Raw genomic sequence first — 20,665 nt, 5'->3', positions numbered from 1 at the left:
TGATCTTTAGGGCTCTTTCAACCCAATTGGTTCTATGATTCAAAGATATTAAATATGGTACGATTTACTAGTTTGGATTAAAAATGTATTTTCTGTAGAATTCATGGTATGCAAAATACACTCAAAATATGACTGGACAATGCAGAAGCCCTGAACAATCCACCCCCTTGGGCACAGTTACCAAAACAGCATTAACACAGGTGACCCAGGAATTCCCAGAGCCCAGAGTAATGTCTAGTGGCTGAACACACTTTATTGCTCAGGTGCCTAAAGTGGTTGCTTAAAAGTGAACCTAATGGTCTCCACAGGACTAGCTCCGGGTTTTGACTTGAAGAGAAATCAGTCTCCATAAAAAAGCAGGCAGTCCAAAGATGCAAAGGTGTCCTGAGTTGCAGTGTAGGATGTACACAAAGTATTTATTCTATCACCATCTTCATGAACTGTGAAAACCAAGTGGGGCAGTGCTCTAGTGTTGGGCTGTCTTCTGCTAATGGCCCATCAACACCTTGCCCGTGACTCACAGGTAACTCCCTTCAGGAGTTGCCTCTGTTTAATGGGTCATCAAGGACCCACTTCACAACTCATCATACCATTGTGAGATGCTCTGCCCAGGGGGAGGAGCCAAGCATTCTCACCTGGATATAAGCTGGTATTTGGAACAGTGCAAGGAGCCCTTACCTACTGGATTCCCAGAGGAGCAGAGCTACCCGACCTTTCTACAGGATCACTGCTTCAGGAAGACCACCTCATCTGGACTGTTTCCACCATCCTGCTCAGGTTGTATTCTGACTCTGTCAGTGGTCCTTTGTGTTACTGCATTTATTTTATTTTATTTTTACCTTTTTACCTTTCTTCTCATTAAATTGTATCTCTGACTTGGAGCCTCTCACTCGTTTTGCTTTCAAACCACAACAAAAGGGAAAATATGCAAGGAGACATAAAGGAAATTTGAGCCATGCTCAAGAAAACTTGATTCACTGTAAATGTCACTGCAGATGAAGCTCTTCAAGAGCGGTGCAAGACCAGGCAAGATGTGGTGGATGAGCTTTCTGCAGGCAGGATACATCATTTGAAAAAACATGCTGTGAAGATTTCAAGTGGCATTCATTTCAAATTAGTTGGTGAGTTATGGGCAAGATAGAGAGGTCTTGTGAGTTTCTTATGAGGGAGGAAGTGTATGTTGCACCACCTAGATGGAGCATGAATTTCCTTCCTAATGCCACAGACAGCATGTGCAGGTGTCAATTCTTTTGTTTTCTTTCCCTCTTTTGGCAGAGGCAGTTAGAAGGCGCTTTCCTTGACATTACTCTGTCAAAAATTAAAAAAGAATCCTGTGGAAAACACCCTGTATAATTTTGGACATTGAAATACAGCAACTAGGCTTGATAGAAAAACATTTACTGGTACATGATTAAATTATTACAATCTGTCATGTTGAGGGATTTAAGATCAGTGCTGGCTAGGACTTATCTGATGTGTGTCAATACAGAATGGAGCTGTTTTTTATTAACATGAAGGTCCCCCTTCTCTCTCGTGGCAGCATCAAATAATGGCAATGGCACTGTAGGGATGGTCTACACAGGTTCTGGGGATCTATCTCTCTAGAGGTACTCTGGTCCTCCTGGTCAGTGGGGCTTGCCAATTTTCTGAGGCTGTTCCCACAAAACCTTCCTGGTTTCAGGTGTGATTGTGTCCCTGAAATTTACTTGTCATGCTAATTTTTCCATTCTTTGTCTCTGACCAAAGAAAAATCTTTATCTGATGTCTAAAGTGTTTTACAGCATTCTCAAATTTACAGCTCTTCTACCCAACATTAAAGATATTTGGTTACTTTAGTTAAAAAGTGTTGTTATGTAGCACTTAGGCATTTAGCTAGAGCACTTTACTGTGTCATGCTGGAGTAATTACTCTGAGTTGTCATCTAGGTATTGTATTATTCATATTATAGCTAATCACCTTCTGCAAAGTATAAAACCTCACATTAGCTAGCAATGTGATGCTAACACTTAACAAGAATTTCCCACTAGACACTCTCATTGTGACAACACAGTTTTCAGGAGTCACAGGGTGTCAGGGTCCGCAAACATATGTGGGGAACCTGATGGTTCGTTTTGGAGATCTCAAAGCGCAAAAGACGCAACAGGGGACAACTCAGTTTGCTTTAAACAAAAAATGCACTTTTATTTATTGCCCACAATGTGATAGTAGAAAGAAAATAGAGAATAGTGAGAAAGATAGAGAAAGAGGGTAAGGGGTTTATAGCTACCAACGTGGAGAGTCGGAGGTCCTCAAGGCATAGAGATGCCCATAGACGCGATCTTCTCCAGTGGGGTGATCACGAAGGGTGTACGGGATCTACAGAGTCTTTATAGGTTGGTTGGGAAGAAGACCAAGGCGAGTGGCATGGAGCCAAAGAGGGCACAGGGCCAAGGCAGGCACCTGCGTTAAGGTTGGTTGCTCAGGAACAAGCGGCAAGCTGTACCCTTCTAGTACGGTCAGTATAGTCAGCTCAGTCCACTGTAATGAGCTACTATTGTTCTTGCATTCCATTCTCATGGAGATGCATATCAGTCCTCGGCAGGTGCCCCACCTCAGCCAGGCCAGAGGCTCTCTCCAGTCTCTTTGGGGTCCCTGGTCCCGACCATCGGAGACAGTTGTGGGGCATAACACATCCACAGACAGACTCTGACACAGGGGAAAACAAGGGAGTGAGGTGTTGTCTGGACTACTGTGTAGTACACTGCCTGCTGTGTGGGCAGACAATGATATTTGCCTGTTAGCTGAACTAAGAGGATGCAGATCAAGATGATTCACAATTTGGAAGTGCATTACCAGGCTTCCAGACCAGAAGTGATGTTGTAGGCCTCTTGCAAGTTGTGTTAGTTGGAGGGCAGCAGTCTCCTAAGCTGTTGTGGTTATTGGCAATTTAATCCTATATCACTTCTACCTAATGGGGCCATTCCAATCCCTCAAAGATCAAGGTTTCTCATCTGGCACAAGTGAAACAAGGTATGGACAATAACAGGGACCTGAAGTCAGCTCTCCAGGAACCTTCTCTGAACCCAAAGGAACTGTTGAAATCCTGAGGAGCCCCTAGTCAGACTGATAACTCTTGTTAGAAGTCAGGCACTGTTGACTAAGAATGAAAAATCCATGAAAGGCATGGAGAGGAAAAGTTAATGCAATATTAAAACCAGAAATGTCCATTCTGTCAAATGAAATGCCCTCCTGTTTGATCCCATTTACTGGAGTAAGGCTTGGTTTTCAAATTACATGTTAGATATAATTTTGCACTGTGGACATGAAATGTGGGATTGTTCTTTAAAGGAAGAAAAGATCGGCTCAGATCCACATGACTGACTAATAGTGAGCTCTCTTGAAAAATGGTTCTAAATTTGGCAGCCCGCTGCAGCCTTGAGTGAGGGTTTGGAAAGGGGCCATGGACACTGACAGCAATGTCCAGTGCTGATTCAGGTATCTCCATCTCCCTTGGAGGCATCTCTGTTTTGCAGTGGATTCTGTGAAACAGGGATGCCTCCAAGGGAGATGGAGATACCTGAGTCAGCACTGGACTTTGTGGAGGAAAGGAGAGAGACAGAGCAATAGGAATAGGAACCAAGTGACCACACCTCTGTTGCCCTGATCTTTAGCCTTCTGATGATTGTTTACATATTTTCTTTTGGAGTCTCTCAAAACAGTGTAGATTGTTTTAATTCCTCTCTGTGATGGGCTTCTGAATTCACCATTGGGGTCAGAGAGATGTTCCTTTCATCTACCAATCCTCGACCAAATTCCCAATCCTACTTAAACCCTGAATCATGATAAACTGCCTTCTTTTCCTCACTTCAACCAGACGGGTGAGTGTGGTTCTTTTCGTGTTCCTGATAGCGACACGCCTCCTTGTGGGTTAATCAAGAGCTGCCAGACTGTGAGCACATTAGCACGAAGCCAAGTTTCCCTTCCTTTTTTGTGGAACAACACTTCGGAATACATATTCAAACTTACTTCAAGAGGTTGTCTTTCTCTTACAAACCATTTGTCTGCCCTATTTTATTATCCGGTTTTATTGTATCCTTGCTAAGTGTGCCTGTCACTATTCTCCAACAAGAAAGAACAACACTCACCATCAGGCTGAAGTGAGGAAAAGAAGGACAGTTTATTATGATTTAGGGTTTAAATAGGATTTGGAATTTGATCAAGGATTGGGAGATGAGGGTAACACCCCTCTGACCCCTGTGGTCAAACAAGCAGTCCATCACAGAGAGGAATGAAAACAATCTACTTTTGTTTATGTTAAATGTGTGAGAAGCTCCAGTAGAAAATATGTAAACAATCATCAGAAGGCTGAAAATCAGGGCAATATGTGCCTTTTGGGATGTGAAGGCGGAATGAATACCTGTGTTTCTATCCACTTTCTGTCTTTTTCCATCTGAATTTTCAGGCTAGAAGAAATTTTAAGGGTGATTATCTACCTTACTGATGTGATGGGAAGATTAAATCATTCTGTTCTTTAAATTAAAAGCCTTGAACACTTAGAATAGAAGGCAGTTCCCATGGGCAATTTTTAATTAAGTTTTCTCTCATTGATTATAATCCATACCAATGTTTACACGTCTCAAGGCAGATCTGGGCTGCATTGTGCAAGGTGCTGTGTGAATCTGGGGAAGGAAATTCAGCTGATTTTAGCCATCCAAAAGTGAAGCACCTATGCTGTGCTTGTTGAAAGGGTTCTCTTGACAGTGTAAAACACAACAGCAAACCAGCCCATTCTGTGATACATGTTTTAGAAAGGTGGGGTCAAATCTTCCTCTGAAGAATCTGCCTCTGTCCATTAAATAAATAAGAATCTTGTCTTGGTGTTTTGGTCTAAGGATGTGCTGGTGAGAATCAGCCCTGGTGTGTGGTCTTTTGCACCACAGGAAAAAACAGCCCTTAGCCCATCTGAATTCTAATTTCTTCAGCTAAAAATGAAACAGGAGAAATTAGAAAAGCAGTACTGAGTGGTGAAATTACTTGCACATGTTTCAAAGTAGAGAGGGAAACAGCACTCAGACCTTCCTGCCCCCTTACCCCCGTGCTGGGTCACCAATTCAACTGAAGATTCAAACAATATTTCCCTGGCTCAGCAAAGATGGAAGCTGGTTTATCCAGGATGAGGTAAGATTCCAAAGGGCATTACTTCCAAAGATTTCTATGCAATAGTGTCTTACTTTCCCCAAGAAGGAGGCAGAACTTGAGGAAGCCTTGCAGATCTTTGCTCAGAACTCTGATTTTCTCCCTACAGGAAGCTCTTCACGACAAAATTAGGTTTGGGCGTGTTGGTCTACATGTGATTGTCCAAATGAAGTCTCTGATTTTGTCACAGTTTGATATCTGCATCAGGTACTCCATCCTCAAGAGCCTGTCCTTGACAGCTTTTTAATCGCATGGATGGTCAATTACAGAGTTGGATTGAGTGAGCTGAGCACAATGAGTTTCTTCTTTTTTCCTTCATTTTCACTCTCTCTCTCTCTATTTACAGATTTTTCTGTGAATAAACAAGAATTTCCTTTAATGACTTTGTTATTTGAAAAGATCCATACATTTTGGGAGCTAATAATTCTTAGCCTGTAGATTGTTCACTAGTAATTTTTGATGGTATTTGGAATGCATGCAATGTTGGTTAGATACATAATTCACTTCATATTGTTACTGTGCTTTGATTGTGTAATTTATATAATAAAATATAAGGCAAATTATGAATTTTACAATTGCTTGAACAACGGAAAATTTACTCTCAGTGCATATTTGCACATTCTGTCTCAACATTCATTTTTCATGAGCTTTCATTCTGGCAAAGATGCTTTATTACAATATTTCTGGAAAGCAAACACCAAAAGAATCTTAAATATAGGCAAAAGAGTTGGGGAAACAAACTTGCATTCAATGGAAAGCACTTGCTGGATTGATTCGTCCAGGATTGCTGCTGTGTTGTTTTGCCCAGTCCTTCATCTCACTGCTGGTCTGAGGGTTGAAAGTGTCTCTCAATGGAAATAATTCAGAGTGAGAAAAATTCGAAGTCTTCATGTACCCACCACTAGATTCATGATTCAGGACTCCAAGTCATGCACTGGATCACTGAAACAGAGACTGCCCCAAGCCATCTTCTCTGCCTCTTTGGGAGGTCTCCCCTCCACACTAACTGTGCTTTCCTATTCATTTATGCAACATAGACGTTCACCCTCTTTTCTTTTTTCTAATTATTGGCCCCCCTGCACCCCATAGAGCAGCCACACCTGGGCCCAGGCCACTGCAGCACTTCATGGCTGCCTTCAGGCCCCCATGCTGGTGGCACTTCTCTGCCTGCCCAGACTCCATGTTTGAGATGGCTTCAAGGAAGAAAGGGAGAGGCATCTGGCTCCCTGCTCTGGCTAAGGGAACATCTGAGAGTGATGGAACCGCCAGCAAACCAGACCTAGGGCACACTGCCAAGTGTAGTGCGGTGCTGACAGCTTTGGAGCAATCCCTTGAGACATCAGAGATTGCTGGCTTGGGATTTGGTTGGGGTTTTTTTGTTGGTTTTGGGGTTTTTTGGTTTGTTTTTTTGTTTGGGTTTTTGTTGATTTGTTTGTTGGTTTGTTTTTGTTGGTTTGTTTTGTTTTTAAATTCCTTCACAGCTGAGCTCTACCAAGTCACTCAAGCAAAGTGTGGCAAAGCTTGAAAGCCTGGAAGACATTATTTATATATTTTTACAAATCCTGCAATACATCAGTTTAGTTGTTCTGAGATTGTTTTATGATTTTGGATATTTTTTCCTGAGTTTTTTTCTGCTCCTTTCATCTGGAGAGTCCTTTGGTTCTAAGCCTCAGAGCAGCCTTCGTAAAATGGTGGATAAAAATCTTGGCATTTACTCCTTCACTTGACAGCTGGACTTCTGCTGATCCACAGATAGCCAGAGTGGAAAGACTAGAAGAGCTATTTTATTTTTGATCCACCAGTAAACTAGAGCCAAGATTTTTAAACAAACTTTGCCATTTGTCTGTATGCGCCCATGTATGTCCATGAAAAGCACTGGCTCCATGCATTGTGAGCAGTGGAGCCTAATTTGACCCTATTTGCCTAGGATGCAGATAACTGGAGCTAATTTTTTCCTTATTGTCCCAAAATTGGGGAAATTGCATCAACATTGCAGCTGGCCACAGTTGTCCATGTGGGCAATAGAAACAAATCATGTGCCTTTCTGGGCTTGGCACTGCACCCAAGGCTTCACCCTTGCACGGTGCCCGTGCAGCAGTGACTCTCCCTCTGTGCACAATGCAAAGCAAGGGACGTGCCATCACAGGTGAGGCAGTTGGTGTACCTCCATCTCCTCAGGGGAGGTATAGGAGTATGGCTGCTCCAGACATGGACGTGAAAGTGGGCAAAATCTATTCTGCCAGCCTGCAAGGAGCAGCAGCAGCAGCCTCCCTGTGCAGTGGCTGCTTGCTCTGTACATGCCCAGCTGCAGCCCTTAATTAACTTCCCTGGCTGAGCAGAGCCGTTGCTAATGAAGCAGCTAATTCTGAGAGCAGGGGGCATGTTCCATCACTTAGTGCATTCCTGTGGTTCCAGTATCTCACAATATCCTGTTTTCCTCATCACTTAGGCTCCTTTTCTATTTTTTTTTATGTTTATAATTCTACTTCTTTCCCACATGGGTGTCTCTGCTCTGGCTTCAATTACATTTCTGCAAAATTCTATCTGAGTAGGGTACAAAATTTTAGTTCAAGATTTACCAATATCTAGTCCCAGGAGAAAAGTTCCATGTGAAGTACAAACCCCAAACTGGATTTATGTGCTCACTTTGAATTAACACAAGCCTCTGAATGAGATTTCTTTTCTTCCTCAGAATGAATTCTGTCCATAGCTACTCTGACAAAAATAAAATAAGCTAGATTTTTTTTTTCTTTTTGTTGTTCATCATTTGCTATTGTCAAAACACCACTATTTTCCCCAGGGATCAAAGGTGGTGCATGCAACTGAAGGTTTAATATCTGATACAGCCTCTAGCTTGGTCTCCAAATAGATGTAAGCCTCACCAATGTGGCATCCTGGGTTTTTTTTTCCACTGCTTTGTGGTTTTTTTAACTGCTTCTTATTCTCAAGGCAGCTTGTCTTAGAAACTTCAGTTGAAGTTTAGTAGAAAGGTCTTGCAATCAATTTTGAGAATAGGAAAATCTCAGAGGGAACACACCTTTTGGAAACTCCAAAACTTTAAAATAACACAAACTCGAGAAGATACTGAAACAGGGATGAAGCAAGGGCTGAATAAAGCCTGTGACTCCAACTGAACAAACATAATTAAGGTGGTGTATTTCGCTCAAATTTTCTGTCAGGCAATTCCTCCACCTCTGTTGCTGCTTATTGCACTCTGTTAGTCACTGCCTCCCTCAGGCCACTCTGAGAAGCTCCTCACTGTTACTGATAAAGTGGGAACACCCGGGTTTTGGGATGTTGTGCAAAAAGGATGATCTCAGCACTACTTTGGTGTCAGAGGCAAAACAGACAGCAGGGACCAAGTTAGGAGAATTGATTCCACGGCACCCAGCAGCAGGCATTAGGTAGCCTCTTGAAAGCCATGTGGCTGTAAAACCTTTTGTGGGAGCTTAATAAGCCATGGTCTGGAGAAAAACTTCTGCAGACCTCTCACCCTTCCTCATCACTGTACTCCCTTTCAGCTAGGGAAGAGAGCAAGGAGAAGAAAGCTTCTGCTGAGTGAGGAGAAGAAAAAATGTTCAGGCCAGCAAGGAAAGGAAATTAAACTGCAGCTGGTTGTGGTGAACAAGCTGGATCCCAAGGCGAGAAAAGCAGGGAGGCCTGAGCAGGAGGAGATCCACAGGGAGCAAGAAAAGAGGCAGTAATAGAGCTAGCTATTTACTCAGTTAATTGTCATTTGTTTAATTTGTAATTTAGAAATGAAATTAAATTATTTTTTGTGAATCATTCAGAGGAAATTTTCCGAGGTGCTGAGAGCAGTTTCCTAAAATGAAAAATGATATTGTGATTAGCAAGATGATTATTACACTCTGGGCTGAGGGGGCTGTTATGGCAAAGCACAGCTCAGTTACACATCTCTCTAGTCTCAAACCTGTTAAGGAAGCTTCATGTCTTCATATCTGATATTGGTCATGGTGTAAAGCTTAGAGATGTTAAAGTAATAAAAAGGGCTAATAATGAAGTGCCGAAAAAAAAAGTCATCTTATTAACCATTTACCAAAACCGTGGGGTTTTTTTTACTTTTAGTTCTATATTGACTCTGTTCATTTAGTCTTCTTTAAAACAGTAGCCTGTTCAAAAACACTTCTGTACTTTTTCATTTTTTTCATCAGAGGAATAACATTCTGAAAGCAAATATTTACTCTGGTATATGGAAATTAAAATGCATACTGCAGGTTTGTGGTTTTGTCCTGTATATTTTCATGGAGAAAGGAGTATTGCTGCAGTTTTGTTCTGTATGTTTTCATGGAGAGAGAGAAGTATTGCTGCTAAGCCATAAACAAGAGATATTTTTAGCTGCTAAATATTAATAAATCAATGAGCTCCCTACATGAAGGCATGAAGAATATAGAAACGTTGGGCTGTGTTAGAAAGGAGATATTTATTAAAAATTGCCGTAGGAATACAAAACACTAATGGATTGGAGAATATTTGAGATCAGCTTTGTCTTATTTGTAGACCAGGGATTTTGTGAGCTGGACTGTCCACAGTCCTGTAGTGACAGAATAATATTCTGAAAGTGCATATAGGATCCTGCAGGATTTCAAAATCATTCTAGATCAAACCTCGACAATTTCATGGTCATTATAAAAGAGATAGACTAGTCAATTACTTTCAGGAAAGGATGGACATCCGAAGGCACAATTCTGAGTGCACAAATTTTACCTGAGATAAAAAATCATTTGGTAGCAGTAGTTCTCCATTCTGTGTATCAGAGCATTATTTACACCTGGACAGAAATATTTTTTACTCTCATTTTAAGTGAATTTAGCACAGACCAGGAACTATACAGGGGAAAGGGAGAGACAAGCTGAGCACATAATTATTTATTATTAATAATATTACACTTCAAAGCTGCAGTAAACTGAGAGATTGAGATCTACCTGGTTAAGGCACTGGACAAACAGAGGCAACAAGGCAGTATTTGTTCCTCATCCCTCTTTTTTTTCCTTCCCTCTCAGTGGTCCTTCTGGGAAATACACAGGGTAATAACCAAAAGCCCTGTCTTTAACCCCTTTGAAGTCAGGATTTTTTAATCTTACAATAGACCATTAGAGCTTGGAAACCCAAAGCCAAATGAAGTGAGATATAAGTGTCTGTGCATACATTACCTACAGTGTGAGCAAACTAATGTAAGGTTTGTGAAGGAATGTGTATCTATGTATCTACCTGTGCCAGTGATTTCCAGCTGGAAGAGATGAGCACCACACTTGGAGCTACAGATTTCCATTTTAGCAGTGCTGATACTTTTTATTCACAAGAATGTTCTCAATTACTCCCCACACTAAAGGACACAAATTTTGTTCTTCCAGGTAACTGCAGAAACCCTAAGAAAGAAACTTTTGAGAGACCCAACACACTCCTTGTAGAAATGTCTCAGATGAATGAAAGAAGAGCTGGGCTGGCCCTGAGTAGCGCTGAACATGACTGAGCCTCCTTTTCCTGATGTGCCCAAGAGGGACAAACAGCCAGCACACTGTGATGCCCACATACATCTGTGAATGTGTTGAGACTTCCTAAGGCAGAAGTCACACGCAGTTCATTGTCTTAAATAGCCATCAGTTTACCTGCACTAAATAGAGGATGCATGAACTATCATTGTCCAAATTCCACTTCTTCCACTAAACAAAGTCTCTCCTTCATTGTACTTGCTACCTCTGAAAACTTCTTAATGCTCAAGATAAATGTGAGACAATAAAGCTCAGGTTTTAAAGCACTTTTCATGCAAAATGGACCCTTAAGCAATTTGCTGAGTTAAATCACACTGTTACAGAATCAAATAATGTAAATTTAATTTTTTAAGCTTTAATGTATTAGTCCTTGTTTTATTGCTACTGTCCAATTTGAATAATTCTTTTCCTTCTTCTTGGTGCAATTATTTAATATTTATATAACAGTGCTGATCAAATGTTCAGTAAGACTGATCTAAGTGTTGCATACACTGAGAAGTCACATGTTATGCTCCTCAAGATCAGATCCTGAAAGATTGGATGCCATCCAGAGGAACCTGGACAAGCTTGAGAAGTGGGCCCATGGAAATTTCATGGGATTTAATAAAACCAAGTGCAAGGGACTGCACCTGAGTAAGAGCAACCCTGGATACCAGTACAGGCTGGGAGATGAACAGGCTCAGAGCAGCCCTGCCCAGAATGACTTGGGGGTGCTGGTGGGTGAGAGGCTGAGCATGACCTGGCAATATGAACTGACAGCCCAGAAAGCAAATTGAATCCTGCATCAAAAACAGTGTGGACAGCAGGGTGAGGGAGGGGATTCTGCTCCTTTCTCCTCTGCTCTGGTGAGACCACAGTGGCACATCCAGCTCTAGGGTCCCCAGCACAGGAAGGACATTGATCTGTCAGAACAAGTCCAGAGAAAGGCCAGAAAGATGATTAGAGGGATGGAGTACCTCTCATACAAGGAAAGGCTGAGAGAATTCAGTTTATTCAGCCTGGAGTGGAGAAGGCTTTGGGGTGACCCAGTTGCTGCCTTCCAGTACCTGAAGGAAACCTACAAGAAAGATGGAGAGAGACTATTTACAAAAGCACGGTGTGATGGGGATGGCTTCCAAACAGAGAGAGTAGATTAGGTACTAGGAAGAAATTCTTTTCTGTGAGGGTGATGAGGCACTGGAACAGGTTGCCAAGAGAAGTTGTGGGTGCTCCATCCCTGGAAGTGTTCAAAGTCAGGTTGGATGGGGCTTGGAACAACCTAGTCAAAATAAAGATGTCCCTGCCCATGGAAGAGGGGGTAGGATCATCTATGATCTTTAATGTCCCTTCCAATCCAAGCCATTCTATGATTTTGTCATGCTATGATTCTATGAGTCTATGAACCTTCAGAAATAAACTTTGCTTTTACTGATACCAGTGGTAAAACTTAATTGGTTTTGCTGAAGCTCTTTAGAGAGACTTCATCCAATTATGGACAACCTGATGGTTCAGGCAGCTCTGGTGTGATTGCAGGTGAGACACTTGTCATTTTAAGGTCCAAAAATGATTTTCTGGATGCTGTACCTTGAGTTATAGCAATTCTTGGTTCAAGCTCAAGGCTCAAACATGACAGTGAGTTCTTTGGTGTGCACCATGACAACAAGCAGCAGTCTGGTGAAAACTTGGCTGAGGAGACAGATGCAAGCTCATGTGGTCAGGGTGATGTGTGCAAAATAATATTGAAAACTGCAGTCTCATTGACTGCTGAGCCCTGGCAGACAATTGTCAGGAGACAAATAATGAATGTTGAAAGGCTCAGCCTCTATCTAGTTAAGTGGCCAGAGGCACAGAGAAATGTGGATCTCTTTCTAAGAGATTGGGCACCAGTGTGTGGTGGAGAGGAGTGACTAGCTCTGCTTCAGACATGAGGCTTGCTGGGGCCACAGGCACATGCACAAGCAACAGTATTTGAATCAAGCCCATGCTTTAATTCCATGACTATTTCTACAGTGGTAACTTTTGGCTCCCTGCAGTTTGCTAGCAGAACTGAAAAATTGTTTCAAGTGTACTGACCTTTTATTCTGAGCCAGCTTCCATCAGTCCCTCAGAAAGAGCAGCAAGCCCCAGGGGAGCCTGCAGGCTGCAGACTGCTGTCCTAAATACTCCTACAGCTGTTCCAAAGTGCCAACTTCTCCAAGGATGCAAAAAACCCAATCTTAGCACAACCTTTCTGGAGAGGCAGACTCCAAGAGAAAAGAAATATTTTGGCTGGCTCCAGTGAAGTAATCTTTCATGGGAAAGTGTCTGCAGCCAGGAGACAATATACTGAGCACCAGATCAGATTCCCTACAATAGAAGCTCCTCTCTGTGGTTTCTTACCACATGCTGAGTAGCAGCCAAGTCCCACGCCCAGCCACATCCCATGCCTTTCACAGATGTTATCCACATCTTCATCCTCATGTCCTTCAACAAAATCTAGCCAGAAGTTTTTCAGCAGAAGATTGGTTATATTTTATTTTTGCCAGGTAATGAGAAAGAGTGTGCCAGGAGACTGTATTGATTTTCTAACAGTCTGAGGAAAAACAGGTTTCCTGTCAACCTTCTTTTCTTCTGGCCACCCACCCATGAAACACTGCAGATTCAAGCACCTGCTTTCCTGGGAAATTTTGAAGGAGAAGTGCTCTGACCAGGCAAAGCTCTCCAAAGCTCACACCTCAAAACTCTGATGTTCAAGTGAGTTGAGAAATGCTATGGATTTTACCAAGAAAATAATAATATGGTAAAATTTTGTGAGTCCTGTCCCAGGGTAGTCATGGGGCTTAACTCAGTGGATTTCTCTGTCCTGATAATCTTCCTCATGTGATGCTCATGTAACATCTGATCATTCCTGTGGCACAACTGCACTCGTTTTTTGTTCCATAGCTTGCTCCCCCTTTCATTGAAAAGAATATCCCCTTCTCTTCACAATTGTCCTGTCCAGGAGGCATTTCACTGAAGCCTTCTCAGATGACTATTCTGTTCTTCTCCCTGGACATTTTCTTCCAAGTGATTTCTGCAAGAATAACATTCTCAAAGCCCATATTTCCCCACATTGCTCCAGACAAACCTTTGAGACACACCAAGATGCTGAGGAGGATCAGAGAGCAGAATGAAGGTGCATCTTCCTGTGAGAGCTCTCGCCCTTGCCACTCTCTGCAGATCCGCTGTTGCTATCTGTGGCATCTCCCTGAAGGATGTTGTCTGAATGACAAACAAGTGAAGGGATAAGACCAATTAAAAAGAACAAAAGCTCGCAGAAAACCCTGAAGGGCCTTTCCACTGCTGCAGAGAAGTTCCCTCCAGGAGTCAAAAGGAAATCTCTGAACATCCAAACAGAAGTGCCTTCTGAGGCTTTCAAACCGAGCAAGGCTTCCCTTAGACTTAAGGCTCCCTTTAACTTGCTTGATTTGGTGCAAGCCTGAGGGCTTTGTGCTCCACCCATCAGACAATTTAGAGGCATGTGGCCATGAGCAGCCTCCCTTCCCTAGTGAGGGAAGTCCTTTCCCTGGACATTTTAATCAGCTTTGTCCAAGGGAGCCTTTTCCACCTGACTTTGCTTCAGGTCCAAAATCAATACAGCACTCAAACAGAGTACCAGAACATTATGTGTATATTGGAAGTCCTAAAGAATTTCTGAACAACAACATTCATTCATTTTGGACAATCATGGCTATGGGAGACTTGGATGTGATTGGTTTTACAGAGAGTCATACTTGTTGGCTTTGAGGCCAAGCTGAGTTACTGAGATTGAAATCACACTCTGAAATTAAAGTTCTGTATATTTGTTAGTTTTTTCTAATATGGATCCATAAATGAAAATTTAAACTCCAGTAAGTAAATGAAAGAAAATAGGGAGTGTGCTGAATTGGACCTCTGCCTTCCTAGTTCACACCTTTGTTAGAAGCTTCTCAGGAGACCAGAAGAGACTCAGATGAACTGATTCTAGTAATCAGTAGTGTTGTTTCTCTGACTGTTAAGTCAAGCAATGTCTTTGTATCTAATTTCCTCTCCATTATAAACTGTAACAGGGTAACATTGTAGTTTCTTTTGCCACATTCTCAGGAGCATATAGTATCTGGTATATGGGAAATAAAGACATGATATCATCTCTGACTTGGTTTACCTTCCTTCCTTAATACTTTAATAGATGCCTAATGTAGCTTTTATGATTGGAAAGAGTTCATTTGTTTACAAATTACCTGCCTGAGGTGAATTTTGTAACCACTAAGTGACTTTTTGCTTCTAGCAGTACATTTGTTTAGATTTTTGTTTTTATAAGATTAGTGTTTTAGAAATACAAATGACATATATGTCTCAGCCACATAAAATTTTGAGACATCCATGATTATTTCTTCCTCTTATAGTCTGCTCTTCCACTCATACTTCCAACTTCAAAACTTCAAATCCACCACACCATTTTTCCTTCAGCCAGAGGAAAATGTGCCTTTTTCTCTAGGAAATCAGTTGGGCTTGGGAGAACAAACCAATGGTGACAACACACACTTTACTTTGAGAGATGCTCTGCAGCTGTATCTTAGAGTCTGTATAATTGCCATGAGCCTTAAGTGACTTGTAAGATGTGAAGCAAGAAGATGGATGATTCCAACCTCCTTGGTTGTGAAAAGATGCACTAGATACCCTAAAAACTGAATTCCCAGGAGAAACTTAAAGGAAGTAGATTCATTAAAAATTAAAATAAAATCTAATGAGACAAATTATGCATTTGCCTGGGATTATGATCAGTCAGTTTGATCTCTCTGACTTCCCATCTTCAGCTTCTGTCCATGTCCTGAGAGTTTAATTAGTGTTATGAACTCCATTCCTATCCACATGAGAAACTTTCAGGTAAGTATGACAAAGTACAGAAAAGTACTCTGTAAAAAGAAAGAGAAAAGTTTCACTAAACTTCAGCAATTTGGTCACAATGCCTTCTGGGTAATTTATTTTCTTTTTTCTGGGTAACAAAATGAAACAAATCAAGCAGAAGAAGAATTCAAGACAGCACAGGATTAAGAGAAAAAGGTGCACTGCTTAGTTAAGTGTGTTCTCAGACTAGAACTGCTGCAGTGCCATCCCACATCAGCAGTTTGCTGGAGCAAAGCTAGTGGGAACCATGAAGTCCCAGGACATCGGGGGTGAGGTTGTTCTTCACTCACTTCTGTAGAATAGCTGGACTCTTCTACTGTCTTGAGTCACATCAAATACAAACCTCCCTCCTCAGCTCAAGAGAAACCACAAGCAACAGTGTCTCTGTGGTGGGGAATCTGAGCCTTCATGGCACAGACTGACCATCCTTGTGCTGTGAATTTCCAGCTCCATGGAATGTGCTTTGTCAGTCCTGGGAAACAGAAGAGACAAAGGGACATTTGGGATGCCTAGACATTAACCTCACTTGTAGCCATCTGAAAAGGCATCTAGTAGAGTATGGTCCTTCTGAGCTTGTCTTCTTGGCTAGCTCTGCTCTTCAGATACCATACAAATGAGTTAATCCTTTGGGTCCAGATTTCAGACAGAGATGTGACCTTGCTTGGAAGAAAGGAGCAGCTCACACTTGGTGGTACTTAGGAAGGTGTTTATTCAGGGCGAAGGCCCAGGTGGTCAAAGCGTGAATGTGTGAGTGTGAGTGAATCTTTTTGGCTCTTACTTGCTTTTATGAACAGGGGCGTTACTGATGGAAATGAGGGGAGTGACAAAGGTAGAGGGGGCATTGACATTGCCATTTAGGGGTAAAAGGGGTGTGGGGATACCTGAAGCCTTGGCTGAGCCACCTGGCTCAGCCAGGGCTATCAAGCACCAGGGAGTGTCCATGATAAGATACAATAGGTATACAATACACTGGGATAGGGCTATTAAGGAGATACAATAGAGGGAGCCAGGGCGATTGAAGGGACATACAATGCAGGGAGCTAGGCCTATTATGTGGCTTAAGGACAGATATTTGGGAAAGGGGATGGGGGTGGATGAACACTTACAGAAACTTAATAACAAAAATTATAGAGAAATTTAGAAAACCTGAAATGTACACTGAAACAGTGCAGGTCTCAATCTTTCTGTAGTCAGCAGAGAGTGACCACCACCTCGTACCACTTGCCATATCCTTCCCTGTGTTCTCCACAGCTGTTGCAGCCAGGGATGAACTGCCTTCAGAAAGCTGAAGCACTGTAATATACCATCAGAGGGAACTGGGTAACTTCATGAAATAAAAATGCAAGTAGATGGAGGAACCATGGAGAAACAGATATGAATTCTTTTTATGGTCAAAATACATATGAAGATGCTGCAGTCATAAGGGTGCCAGAAAAAATACTGTAGAAATCCACAGTGAAATCTGGCTCTACTTTGGGTCTTCATAAATATGTTGATGTCACTGAAAGCAGAATGTTAGGGAACATATTTGAAGCATTGGTTTAGAAGAATTAAGGACTTTGGTCAAAATAGATAGTGCTGAGGTAAGGTAGCTAGACTTCCCTTTTGTTAACAGAAGCCAGACTGAAGGAACTGATAAATCATGGAAAGAACTGATAAATCATGGAAGCTGTCAAACTAGGCTTTTGCATCCTGAATAATCAATAGACCCCATGAATACAATACAATACAATCATAAATCAAACAGTCCGGAAAAAAACAGGATTCAGCTGTCATGTAACACTAAAGGTTAAAAAGTCAAAGAGAGGAAGACCCATCTTACTTCATCATTTTGGGACCCCACCCTATAAAAAAGACCACCAACCCACTTCAAAGAACAAACTACACATGCTTAATGGCTTTTTGGGCTAATTACCATACGAAGCGGGGAATGGAATGTACCAGAGTTATGAATATGCATTTGTGTTTTGGGTATTCAATACTCCTGTACATAATAGACCCTGTGATCATCTGCAAATTGCGTGTGTGTATTTGGGAACTATCCCGCACGCTGCCCGGCGTTGTAATAAACATACACTTTCTAACTTTAAATTGTTAGAGAGTCTTTGTCCGTCTGTCGTCCCTGAATTTCTTGCCTTCAAGTGTTTGAGTCTGTTGTGGTTTGAAAACAAAACGAGTGAGAGGCTCCAAGTCAGAGATATAATTTAATGAGAAGAAAGGTAAAAAGGTAAAAATAAAATAAAATAAATGCAATAACACAAAGAATCACTGACAGGGTCAGAATACAACCTGAGCAGGATGGTGGAAGCAGTCCAGGTGAAGTGCTCTTCCTGAAGCAGTGATCCTGTAGAGAGGTCTGGGAGCTCTGGTCCTCTGGGAATCCAGTGGGTAAGTGCCCTCTGCACTGTCCCAAATCCCAGCTTATATCCAGGTGAGAATGCTTGGCTCCTCCCCCCGGGCAGAGCACCTCACAATAGCATGAGAAGTGTGAAATGTGTCCTTGATGGCCCATTAACAGAGATAACCCCTGGAGGGAGTTACCTGTGACTCATGGGCCATTAGCAGGAGACACCCCAGAAATCATTAGCAGAAAACACCCCCAAAGGCGTTAATGGGCCATTAGCAGAAAAGGCAGGGGGCTTGGGAAAACACTAGCCCACCTGGTTTCAACAGTTCATGAAGATGGTGATAGAATAAATACTTTGTGTACAACCTACACTGCAACCCAGGACAGAGTCTTTGCAGCAGCTTTCTCACGCTGCTTCATGTAAACAATATGTATTCTTAGAAATTATCTCTATGTTTTGCATTCTTGTTCTCTGAGAGAGAACTTGACTGATGGTCATATTGACCAATGGAGTCAGGAGGTTGTAACTTCTTTGGGCCAATCTTGGCCCTCTGTACAAAATGTATATAAGCCAATTGGAGTGAGATAATAAAGAGTTTTCCATGATTCACCAAGCTGCTGCCTGCTGTCCTCTGTGAGGCTCCACTCCCACGTCACAACGTGTTGCCCCTCTAAAGGCAGGTGTAACAAGTGGTGACCCCGGACGTGTGGGAACAGGGGTCTCCCGTCGCAAGTGGTGACCCCGACCGTGTCTGGACTGCAGCTGGGTTGCATCTGGTGAACCCGAACGTGTGAGAAGAGGATCTCCAGTGCATCTAGTGACCCCAGACGTGTGGGAAGAGGTCTCCTGTCGCATCTGGTGACCCCTCCGTGTCTGGACTGCAGCTGGGCCGTTCCCCCCCACGGCGGGGACTTGCAGGGCACACACAGGTCCCCGCAGTTTGGCAACAGGCCAAGTGCCCTGCCGGAGCGGGGGTGGGGCCTTGCCCAGCCTGTGAGGGCCGGGGCGGCCCCGGAAAGCGGTGGGGCCGGCCGGGGGCGGGCAATGCAGCCTGCCCAGCCCCCGCGGGAGGGGGCGGCCCCAAGGAGTGAAGAGGCCAGCCCAGGGCCACCCCGCATGGCCCCGGGGCAGGAGAAAACCCCCCCGCACAGGCCGGTGCCGCTGGTCAGAAAGGGCGGGCCAGCCCCGCGCCGCGCGGGGTGGGCAGCAGCCGCCGGTCCCAAAGCGGCGCCGAGGGACACGGCCCTCCCAGTGCTGCGGTCTCCTCCCGTGCCGAGCAGGAGCAGCGCGGCGGAGGCAGCTGCAGCCGATCTGTCAATTTTAAAGGGACAGCGCAATCACAAGCGGGTGTTTTCCCGCTGCAGAGGATCCCAGGGTGCGGGATCCCCCCCAGTCTCGGGTGATGTCCCAGCCAAGGCTGATGCTGTGGGCGGCCGTGGGTCAGCACGGCGCCCCCTGCAGGGCAGGGATGGATTCCCCAGCTTTGCAGGTGCAGTGAGAAAAGCTCTCACCCCTGTCCCTGTGGAGCACACGGGACAGGAATCAGAGGCCCATGATGCCTCATCTAATGCTCAGGCCAGCAAGACTAAAGCTAAGGCCAACAAGAAACAAAGAAAGAGAGTGCAAAAAAGAGGAATCATTCCCTTGTTTCTTTGTGGAAGGTGTGGACGGCAGAATTACATGGCAGATGTTTGCAAGGCAAGCCATGTGAAAGGCCAACCTCTGTCAAAAGGGCAGTGGGGTGCAAAGAGGAAGCGTGCTCGGACAGAAGAGTCTTCCCAGTCCCCACAGCCGATGGAGGTCTGATGGGAAGGTTTAATCCCATACCCACCTCTCCCTGTCAGTGTCCCTGAAGGGACCAAAATTGTTTAATTTGTGTTTGAGTTTCTGTTCACAGGACAAAGAGTCGGTGGTGAGAAGGCAGTTGCTCTGAAGTACTGAGCTGCCTGGATTTCACTGGACTGTTGCTCTGATCAGAGACTGTCCTGGAACGATTTGGAACGGACATTGCGATTTTTTCCTTTGCTGTTTGGCAGCTGGAATGGACTGTCTTTCAAGATCCATTCATCGCCCTTCGTGACGTGGTTTGGGAGCTGTTGGACCAGGATCATCTGGAAATTTCAACCAGTCCTGGGACGTTCCTGTGTTCTGCATCGAAACAGAACTCTGGGGACTGGAGGTTTTTATAATACCTCCAAAAAGCCAATCCTCAATTCTGAATCTGAATGATTGTTTTCTGTGATTCATTTGTATCCTGCAGGTATCACTGGCTGATGAACGTCCAATTCCTTGCACGTTCTGGAATGGGTCATTTTTGCCCCATCTGCCACAAGGCGGCAAAATATTGTTTGAAAAAACAAACAAACAATCAATTTTTTTTTCTTTGAGCTAATTATTGCTCGATTTCAGCCGCAAAAATGGCAATCAATCATTTTTGTATGAGCTCATTGCTCGATTGATAATGCAGGCAACAATGCTTGTGAATTTGATGGGTGCAGATTTTTGTAAAATTCATACTCTCAGTATTATGGGAGGAATTTGATTGGAGCTTTGCAAGCAGTGTTTTTCTGCCAAATGCTCTGGAGCCATGAGCTGTTGCGAGTGGCAAGAATCCTTTGGATTTCTTTTTGCGGCCCAAAAATATTCAGAAATTTAGTGCAAGGGCCCACTGTCTTTACAGACGATTTGGGAGGATGAGATAGGCCAGTGTTCCTTGGAAGGATGATTTTGAGGGCAAGTTTTGGAAGC

The sequence above is a fragment of the Zosterops lateralis genome (assembly GCF_965231275.1).
Source record: "Zosterops lateralis genome assembly, chromosome: 4".
Lineage (NCBI taxonomy): Eukaryota > Metazoa > Chordata > Aves > Passeriformes > Zosteropidae > Zosterops > Zosterops lateralis.
Note: the sequence above shows the minus strand (reverse complement) of the source record.